Source organism: Phyllobates terribilis, unplaced genomic scaffold (assembly GCF_046119375.1).
Source record: "Phyllobates terribilis strain yellow unplaced genomic scaffold, ASM4611937v1 Scaffold_24__1_contigs__length_18792416, whole genome shotgun sequence".
NCBI lineage: Eukaryota > Metazoa > Chordata > Amphibia > Anura > Dendrobatidae > Phyllobates > Phyllobates terribilis.
Window position 1 is genome coordinate 15,339,527 of NW_027362784.1, and position 10,608 is coordinate 15,350,134.

The 10,608-nt window shown below is 47.5% G+C and overlaps 1 long non-coding RNA gene across 1 annotated transcript in view; it reads right to left on the reverse strand.

The window, feature by feature from the left end:
• Positions 1 to 6,846, reverse strand: part of LOC141176302 (uncharacterized) — a 32,853-nt gene extending 26,007 nt beyond the window's left edge. Inside the window, exons 1-2 of the long non-coding RNA XR_012253135.1 lie at positions 6,765 to 6,846; positions 4,532 to 4,627 (exon numbers count right to left, since the gene is read on the reverse strand). This is a non-coding gene — a long non-coding RNA (uncharacterized lncRNA). The remainder of the gene's footprint in view (positions 1 to 4,531; positions 4,628 to 6,764) is intronic.
• Positions 6,847 to 10,608: the final 3,762 nt, after the last annotated feature.

Sequence of the window (10,608 nt, forward strand, 5' to 3'; positions counted from 1 at the left end):
ACGCAGGCAGCAGAGGTCACAGTTCCTTAGACAACAAAGGAGTACTGACGATTGAGACACACACCAGATGGAGCAGAGGCAGGGGAACACTAAAAAAGGTCTGGGACAGTTTTCTCAAACCCTCCCAGCGCCCAGGCCCTGATGTCTGGTGTACTCTGACAAGGAGGGAAAAGTTTTGGAAGATGCTGAGTACCTTGCTGACCGTACCAGCGTCCTTCATGATTCCTCTGTGCCTTACAACTATTGGGTATCCAAGCTGGACACATGGCATGTACTGTCTCTCTACACCTTGGATGTCCTGACCTGCCCTGCTGCTAGCGTTTTGTCAGAGCGGGTTTTTAGTGCCGCCGGGAAAATTATAACTGATAGGCACATCCGCCTCTCAACTGAAAATGCTGACAGGTTGACCTTTTTATGTCCTCCTCCTCCTTCACCACCATATCAACAGGGTGATCATGCTACCCTTACTATAAATCTTTTAAGGGTGTTTATAATACCCGCATTTAGAATTTTGAGAGGCCTATCGCTAACATTTTCTGATATAAATGTATACCCCCTCTGGGGGTAAGGCTGTGTGCCCACGTAGCGTTTTTCAAGCGTATATGCTGCGGAATTTCCGCAGCGTAAACGCTTGAAAAACGCATGTATATCCGCACCCCATGGTCCCCAATGGCATTCCGCAATGTCAATGCCCATGCTGCGGATTTTTCCGCAGCGTATATGCTGCGGTCAAAAATCCGCAGCATGTTCATTAATTTTGCGGAAGCGCAGCGGAATCAATGTGCGGATGGTACCCAAGTCTGGATGAGAGGAGACTCTCATCCAGACCTGGGTACCAAAGAACCTGTAAAAAAAAAGAATAAAATAAAGTTTATACTTATCTTCTGATGTTTTCCCTCCGTCGCGCTGTTGTCTGAAGGACCTGCCACGTCATTGAGTCATGTGACCCACCACATGACACAATGACGTCACCGCAGGTCCTGCACACAACAGCGTGAGCCGCTCAAGCCTCCGGACGGGGCAGAGAATGCATCAGAAGGTGAGTATAAAGTTTATTTTTTACCATTCTGAACAAGTTGTCAAGCACTTTTCCAAGTGATGCTTGGAGAAGTGCTTGATAACCCGCATGCGGAAATGCATGCAAAGACGCCTCACAAACGCTTCTACCTGGCGGGAAAACCGCATGTAATATCCGCATGCGATTTTCCCGCCAGGGAGAAGCGTAAAAAATATGCTTCAGGTCCGAAACGTGGGCACATAGCCTAAATGTTTTCCAGCCCATGCACTTAGTGCATGCGCATTATCAGTCTAGGATACCCACTCATTAATAATGGGAAAAAAAGGTTTTCTGAGTCCCTCCACTACGTCTCTTCAAAGAGGTATTGGAGTGCCTCCTTCTAATTTTTGGCAGTCCTTAAAGCGCATGCATTACCAGTCTAGGACACCCACTCCTTATTAATAGTAAAAAATGCTTTTCTGAGACTCCATCTTCTTGTTGAGGGAGCATTTTTGGAAACCAAAAGAGCCGGATTCTATTAGTATATGATCCAGTGCCTTGTTGTGGGCTGTCAGGTGGTCGTCACATTGGGAGTTCTCACACTGCATACAGGATGTCACAGCCAGGACAGGAGACTTTGTACAGTAAGTATAGAAGATCCTGGTCTCCTCCATATTAGGCTGAGTAGATACGAAATGCTCCACTATATTCCCCAGCAGGGTTGATGAAATAACAGTCCTTGGTGCTGCTACGTTAAACTAATAGCTTTTTTCAGGGCTAATTCAAATAGATTATATTCTCTAATAATACCGTTCTTATCTGTAGTTCATGTAGTTTGAGCTGTCGCAGTAGGGATAGCTATTACAGGCATCTAGTCAAGAATTATTGCCTTATAGTCCTTGCTGCTGCAACCTAAAAAAAATATCAAGGTAACATCTATTCTATTCCCTATTAATACCGCTGTTAGCTGTATTTAGTGTAGGGATAGGTCATAGGTATCATCTGCTGGAAATGAGTGTTCATTTTGGTCACATATATCTCTTCCACAGTCCATAACTTGTTTGCTTTTTCCCATAAACTCATTGACAGATTCGTGTTTTTTATGGTGATCTGTACTCAGAAATTAAGTAATAAAAAGGATGGTGGTGCTTGCAGTTGAGCCCTTGAAACCTGCTGCAAGAAAGGACGATTACCACAGTCGTCTAATGGGTAAAGTAGATAAAATGGTATATATCTGATATATACAGACTTGCGCTTGTAACAGGGCTGGGGTAAAAGGAGAAAGGGAATGACAAGAATCAGGTAGTTAAAAAATGTAAATTCATTAGAGTACAATAAAAGAACTGAAAAAGTAAAAATGGCGGGAGGATATTCTGTTTTTTTATTTTTAATTATATACGGTATATATATGGCGCCCCTGAGGGTTCAGTCGCCACAGAAGTACTGCACCTCACCCCGAGGTGTGGTGTCTCCCTTCTCTCAGGTAAGGTGGGAGTGCTGCACGGAACCCCAAACACCTGCATCCAACACTACCCTACTCCAGGCCGGCTGGGGGGGCAACATGCAGAGCGCAGCTGCTGAGCCTTGTCCCTGGCTGGATGGGGGGAACCAGTAGTGGGTGTGGGTGGAGGAAGTAGTTAGAGAAAGCACTTTGATAGGAGTATAAATAGGGAAGCCATCTTAGAGAGAGTGTGTTCAGTCAGAGGAGGAGAGTGAGATATGAAAGTGGGGTTCTGCCAGGTACACCCGAGCTGCCTGAGGAAGGACTGAAACCTTGCCCGGTGAACGCAGTGCGACGCGGGAGGCTTGCGCCGGTACAGTGCACCTGTGGACTGTCTAAGAACTGTGAGTAAATCTTGGATGACTGCACTGAGCTGCCTCCGCTCCTTTATTTCGCCGGTGCCATTTCCCTCCCTGCACTATAACGCCCAGCACACCTCCTCCATTTATCTACACTGCCCTGAGGCCTGCTCCACCTGTGGGGAGCCGATCCATCACAAGCTGTCCTAACATTTGCCTCAGAGGACTGTTGCAGCGCTGGTGATCCTCACCAGACACCGCAGGTGGCGTCACGGCAAATTCCCCTACAAAATATCCCCCTTTTTACACTGACCCGCCCTGGGTTACGGACCGGGCCAGCCACCGTGATCTCCCCCAAAAGCAGCCATAAGGCTCGGCTGTCGAGTACCCCATGGCCCTGGGGGCGAGTCATATATATAACAATAAGGACACTCGAGGTATATTCCTGTTGGTCCTGGATAAAGTGCGCTGTGCTTCTGATGTTAGAGGATAATAAGTGTGTGTACATATATCTCAGACATTAGCGCCAACAGACTAATCGTTAGCAAAACTGATAGAAGGGACAAAAAAATAATAATTAAGTCAATATAGCGATTCATAAATAAATGTCATAAAAGATTAACTTTATTGATGAAGTAAAAAGGTGCAGTGGACATACAAAAACAGGAAGATGGTGCAGATCACACATATAAATAGTAAAATGTAAAGGAGACTCACTGCTTAGTATAAAATCACAAATACAGTATACTGTATATAACCATCATCTGAAATATATATAAGCAAATATGTGTAAAAATACATGTATACTATTGATGATGCTATGAGAATATACGGGGGTATGGGGACTAAATAATGGTCAAGTATACAAGATTGGGGTAAAAGGTATATATATATTCCCATACATGGCACGGTCAAATAGCGTACACTCAGGATGGATGGGAAAAAATGAGTTTACTGCATACTTTGTTCACAGCAGGAGCTGCCTTACAATGTGCCCACCCCGACACATCACAGGAAGAGAGAGAATAAAAATGCTGCGCTAGCCAATAGGAGAGGGACGCAGAGTGTAGTGACGCATGCGTGAACTGGTGAAGTCCGGGAGCTTGCCTCGACCCACATCACATGACCGACCGTGACACAAACTGGATTGTGACGCCGAAGGGAACAAAAGATACAGGAAGAGAACTGGCAGGGCACCAGATGAGAATGCGTGCCACCGGGGCAATCTGCAAAAGTAGTGTAGCATTCATAGTTCATAGAGAGAAATCAACACTGTGCATAGTGGGAGCGTAATACTCAAAAAAGGCCACAAGATGGTGCAAAACAGCATGGTGTTATCTGTATAAAGCACAATGAAGATAACACAATTATGTGATATTATGACAAAAGGATAATAATATTGCCAGGGTCGGACTGGGGTGCCTAGGGCCCACCAGGGTAATTGACTCTAGGCGCCCACACTACAACTCTGTAATCTAACGAGATGCAATTTGCAGCTTGTCACTACATTACAGAACAGGAGGAAGCGCTGGGCATTGTATATGAGTATATGTAAGTGTAATGCCGGCACGATCTTCCTCCAGAGCGGATATACCAGCAGCGTGTTTCACACAGTAGATTCACTTGTGTGAAACTAGCCTAAATTCCATTTAGTATTCATTGTATTTCTGAGTCAATGTTCTACCAGTAAAACAAAAAGCTAGCTATCAATACTAGATTTCATGTATCACCTACCCTGTATCACTTTATAACTGGCTACCAACTGATCCGGTGGTCTACGCAGTATTCTCAGCTCTTGCTTGTTCACAATGCACAGCATTCACATTGGTCCTACATAAAAGAACATGTAATACTATTAGTTCTTTCATTGTAAAGAGGAAACTGTTGTATATTGTCTTATTTTGCAATTGTACTGTTTGCAGCGTACTTTGGCCTGTAAAGGGGATGTTCTGGAAAAATTATTTTCTAGCAAGTGCCCTCAGCATGCCTCTCTAAACAGAAGATTCGTACCTAGGCACTGTTCACACCGTGTCTAAAATGTGTACGTTTCATCCATGAAGGGTCCGTTTCACGTCTGTGTGCCCTCAATGGGTCATCCGTATTCCATGGACACTGCTCAGCTCAGAAAATAATTTCCAATGCATCTATCTGTTAAAAACGGACCAAACATGGATGTCATTCCCGTGATTTTCACAGACCCATAGAATTTAGTGTGTGTGTGTTTGGTCCGCATCACGGACCAAAAATAGTGCATGTGTTCATGAATTTTTTTCATTGACCCATGGTCCGTAAAACAACACTGATATGTGAACACACATTAAAATCAATGTGTATGCGTGCTGCAAATGAGAAATGTGGACAACACATGTCAGTGAAAAATTGAAATGTGAATAGGTCCTTACCCGCTATGCACCGCTACGGTCTTCTACATCACCTTCTCCATGTCCATGGAACAGTCCACATAGTGTTTCCATCTATCACAGCCGGCACAGGAGCCAATAACTGGTTTCAGTGGTGACATGTGAAGCCAGTCATTGACTGCAGTGGAGCATGTGGCCATTGCTGTGGCAGATATAAGCACAGCGAGACCCAGAGCATTGACATGCAAGAGGCATGGAGGACCTCAGCGGTAGGGAGCAAGTAAGTATGAAACATCTGTTTATAAAAGCAGGATGCAAAAATATGGTAAAAAATCATGAAGATCATCCCAGCATTTTTTCCTTAAATTATACACAGGTACCTGTTACAGCTTACCATGGGAATGTGCCAGGCAGAGGCGATTTCACTGCTCCAATATGAGTCGCCTCCCTCTGCTTTACGTCACAGATTCTACAATTGCTATTGAACGTGGCATCTGAGGGTTTAAATAACTGGGTATGGTGGCATCGCCAGCCCTGATCTTTTCAGCTCGGTGCCTGCTGTATTATACTGCCTGCACCTGGCATGTATAGAGCACAGTCAATGTAGCAGCGCGCTTGCCTATTTTGCTGGCTCACGACCAGCCTCCCTTTATAGTCAAAGGGAGCATCAGGCTGTATCAGGAAAGTGCTGGAATTTTGTGAAATCTATCCGACTCTTTCCAGGCAGAAGAGTTGGACGGATTTCACAACGCAAGTGTGAAAATAGCCTTACAGTGTGAATGACTTGGTGCTGTGGGCTCGGATGCAATACCCGTCCCCGCATCATCAGTGCAGTAACAAACCTACAACTCCCAGTAAACCCTGAAGGATTAAATCTGACAGGGCATGCTGGGAATGGTAAGTTTCAGAGGGGAAACCACTCACATTATTATTATTATACATTTTATTTTAGCAGTGCAGTGTGTATATACAGATACTGAGAATTACACCCAGTATACAGTGCAGGAGAATTGGTACTATCCAGTGTATATAAAGGATAATACATAGAGAATTATGCCCAGTATACAGGACAGAAGTGGTACTCTGCAATATATATAAATATATATATATATTTATACACACACATTATATATACTGTAAGGTAGCGCTTGTCATTATCCTGGGGGATACTCGCTTCGCTGCGTCAATTTAAAACACACCTGCCATATTTTCCGGTATTTCTCAAGTCAGCAGTTTATTAACTCCATAAACTGCTGATTTCCGGGTCCAACTCCGTGGCCCACCGACACAGATATAAAGTCCACGAGCCCAAGTGGCAGACCGGCCCACTTGGCTCTAGTTACAGCCTCCCGCAAGGTAATAATAAAATAATGTCCATGAAAATGTCCATAACACAAATAGTATTACCTACGTCGGGCTTTAGCTGCTTTGGTCCATTTGTTTCCCAGATGGGGTCTCTAGCCTCTGGCCCTCCAAGGCTTACTGACATCCACACGGGATCCAGGCTTCACCCGGCCTCACTAGGCTTCAGACAAACAGTGTCCCACCCACCCGGGGAACAGGCCTCATGCCTCTCTCACAGGTACACTGCACACTGCTTAACTCACCAGGTTTTTATATATCCTGTAGACACAGCCACAGGACCTGTGCTTATCTCACAGTCACGTGTCCATACCTTCTGTGAGCAAAAGGACCTGTGTGATGTCACAGTCATGTGACCAGTCAGCTGAGGGGGAGGAAATAGCCTAAACAGACATACTAGATCATTATAGCAATGCCGCTGCACCACATATTCCCCCCCTCTGTTCAAACCTGTGGGGTTGAACACATAATATACACAACAGTTTAAAACCCACAGTTCACACAGAGACCATGCACTTGACCCTTACGTTGTCCAGCCCCTGGAACATTATTCATTGACATTAGCCCATTCCTTAGGGACCTCCCATCTGTCAATGTCACTGACTTCGTCAGGTCACCTTTCCGGGTCGTAACCTTGTCAGGCCTCCCCCGCTCCCAGCGGTCAGTCGAAACCCTGTCAGGTCTCCCCCGCTCCCAGCGGTCAATACGGCAGTGCAACTCACATGTCCTTGTACCTAAGGTCTGGTTCGACTCCGTATTGTCCAGTCCTCTATTGGGTCGTTTGTATGGGCCACCCACACCTGAGTTACTGGAGGTCTCACTACCTCTAAACCCACGCCCACTACTCTCAGGACACCTTGAAGGGTCCCTAACTTCAGGTGTTCTGTTATTTAGGGGCCCCCTTCTCTGTCGGGTCCCACCATTTCCAGACGGCTGCCATCCTCTACTGCTCAGATGATGCTGTCCATCTACTCGCAGTCTAGCGAGACTCAATTGTTCCACCTCTCGCAGGTAGGTCACTCGGTACTCCACCAGCATGCTCATATATGCCAGACTTTCTCCGTTCCTATAGCGTAGAATGACACCATGCCGTCTTCATCCGGTATCCAGTCCTGACGATCATGTGGACTGCTCACCACACCAGACTTCTTCACCATCATCTGCATGGCTCGGCCATTTCTCCCAATGAGCTCTCTCACCAGAACATGAGGCACCCGGATGACCTCTTCTAGCAGACTGTGAGCCTCTCTCATCAGCTCCAGTTGTCTAGCGGCTTGCTCAGTCTTCAACCGGAGAAACCGCTTCGTGCGAATACATCGCCAATGTATGTCACTCAGGATTGCCACCCTCTTCACTGTGACTTCAGGTCGTGGACAGGACCACCAGCTGTTTGGCCTCTGAGGTCAAGTACACCTTCCAGGCTCCCACGGCCTTCTTAAACTCCTCATGCACGAACTCACGGGTGCATTCTTCCCTCAGGTCCTCGGGTACATCTACGAGGCACTTGTACCGAGACGTTTCGGTCTCACCAGTGGTTTCCAGACGATCAACCAGCTCAGGTTTCAGGGACAACTGACTTCCAGCTTCTTCACCCTGGATGCTTCCCCTGAGCGGACTCACAGCTACAACTTCTCAACTTTTCGTCTTGACCACCTCCACTTCACCATTATCTTTCAACACCATACTCTTAGCTCTCCTCAGGTCCACCTTCTCATGGTCTAAGGGAGTAAGTGCAACTTGTTTGCCCTTTCCCTTCTCCAAGGAGACCTCGTTCACCGCGTGACACTTTGCTAGGCGGCCTTAGAGCTCTAAAACTTCTCCTTTTAGCTCAGTTACTCGCCTCTCAGCAGTTCATCTCTGAAGCTCTTCCTGCTTCAACTGCTCTTCCAGCAGGAGAGCTCTCTCAGACCTCTCCGTCTCCAATGTGCCCACTCGGCTCTCAATAGCCAGTCTCTCACGCTTCTCTTGCGTCCACTGGGCTTGTAGCAACTCCTTGAGCTGCTTGATCTCGGCTCCGACATCCACCGAATCATCAGAGCTCACATCACTCGAGGAGGTATCTGCTTCATACCTCCCATCACCAGCGGTCAACTCCTGGCTCTGGTCTGTGGCTTTTCCGATGGACTCCTCCATCTTCTCTCGCTCAGCTTCCATCTTGCTGACTGTTTCCTTAAGGTACGTCTCCGCCTTCTGGAGGGTATCACAGGACATCTGTAGCTCCTTCACCTGAGCTTCCAGATCTAGGGTCTTTCCCCGGAGATCATCATTCTCCTCACGGATATCTTGCAGAGTGGTCTCAACCACTTGGCGCTCTTGCTCTGCATCCGCCTTACCCTCCTCTAGTTTTCCTTTAAGCTTGAGGAGGTCCTCATAATCTCTCCTAATCTGTTGCAGTTCCTCACTGAACCTTTCATGCCTCTTTTCTGCCTCATGGTCGTGAGCAGACACTTCAACTTTTATTGCTTCTTTCAGGGCGGATAGCTCCTGGTCTCGCTGGTACAGAGTCCTCCAGTCGCTCCTTCTCCTGCATTAGAGGCTTTACTTGGTCCTGGAACTGCTGCAGCTCCCTCATGAGTTCATCATACTCCTTTTTAGATTCACACAGCTCCTGGTTGAACTGTTCGCGCAGTCGTTCTAGTTCCGGATGACGTCCAGAAACTCCATCCTGCCGCGTCTCCTTCTCAAGTTTCAACTGCGAAACCTCCTCCTTAATTTTGCGGCGGTCCTCCTTAATTGCGTGGAACATCTCCTTCCACTGGACAACTTCCTCGTTGCTTTCCTTTAGACTTCGCCGTAAGTCCTTCACAACCTGGAATACCCTCTGCCGTTCAGACTCCAGGCTCTGCTGGTCTGAGGACACGTTCTCCAGGTCCGTCACCTCCTCTTCTGCCTCTGAAGTAGGATCCACCCTTGTAACAACGGCACACACCATTACATTTTCTTTATTTTCACTTTTAGTCAAGACTACAGGAGCAACCTTTCTGTGGCCCTTGCGCCGTCTACGTCGAGATGTGGACTCTCTCCCCTCGTCTAGTCCCTCCTGACCGACCTCTCCTACTTCCGTAGTGTCACCGTCAGCTATCAGGTCTGTGTCACTCCCCATGATGTTGTGGACTACCAGGTCACCTCCCACTTTGACTTCAACCCCCTCCACTGGAGTCACACCATTCTCAACGGTCAAATGATCATTTCTAGGAGGTACCAACCCACCATCAACAATTTCCAGTTTTCCACACTCTACGCTCTTGTGAAAATCCGCCCCTTTTTAGACTCCGCCCCCTTTTGTACAACCACACCTGTAAGGGAATTTTTACAAAAAACATCAGCGACAGTCTTAGGACTCAGTTCACAAGACCTCTTACCACCTCCCCGGGCACTCTGGGACAACACGGGCGCCCCCGGAGGGTCCATAGAATGGTCCACGGCCACCATTCTATACGGTGCCCACAGCTCCTGCGGTTCCCGCACCATGTCCAGTAACAGTTTCTCAAATACCTGCTCCGGACCCAACCGTCCCTTCAAACGCTCATTAGCTCCAGACACCTCTGTTGCTTTGCACACAGCCATCACGGTACACTGTTCACACTTGAACTTCACCGCTCCCCCCGAAAAAATCTTCGTGGCCCCGCCGAGCCACCGCAAAACAGGATTTGAGAGCGATGTCAATCTTCGCAACCCCGCCGAGTTGCAGCAAGATGCTTTGACTTCGTGAGCCCCGCCGAGCCACAGCAAACCAGGTTTGAGTGTGACAACGACCTTCACAACCCCGCCGAGTTGTAGCCAGATGCTTTGACCTTCGTGAGCCCCGCCGAGCCACAGCAAACCAGGTTTGAGTGCGACGACGACCTTCACAGTTGCTCCCAGCAACCAGACTGCAGATGCTCCCAGCAACCAGACTGCAGCTGCCCGCGCTCTCAAACCACATGTAAGGCAGCGCTTGTCATTATCCTGGGGGATACTCGCTTCGCTGCGTCAATTTAAAACACACCTGCCATATTTTCCGGTATTTCTCAAGTCAGCAGTTTATTAACTCCATAAGCTGCTGATTTCCGGGTCCAACTCCGTGGCCCACCGACACAGATATAAAGT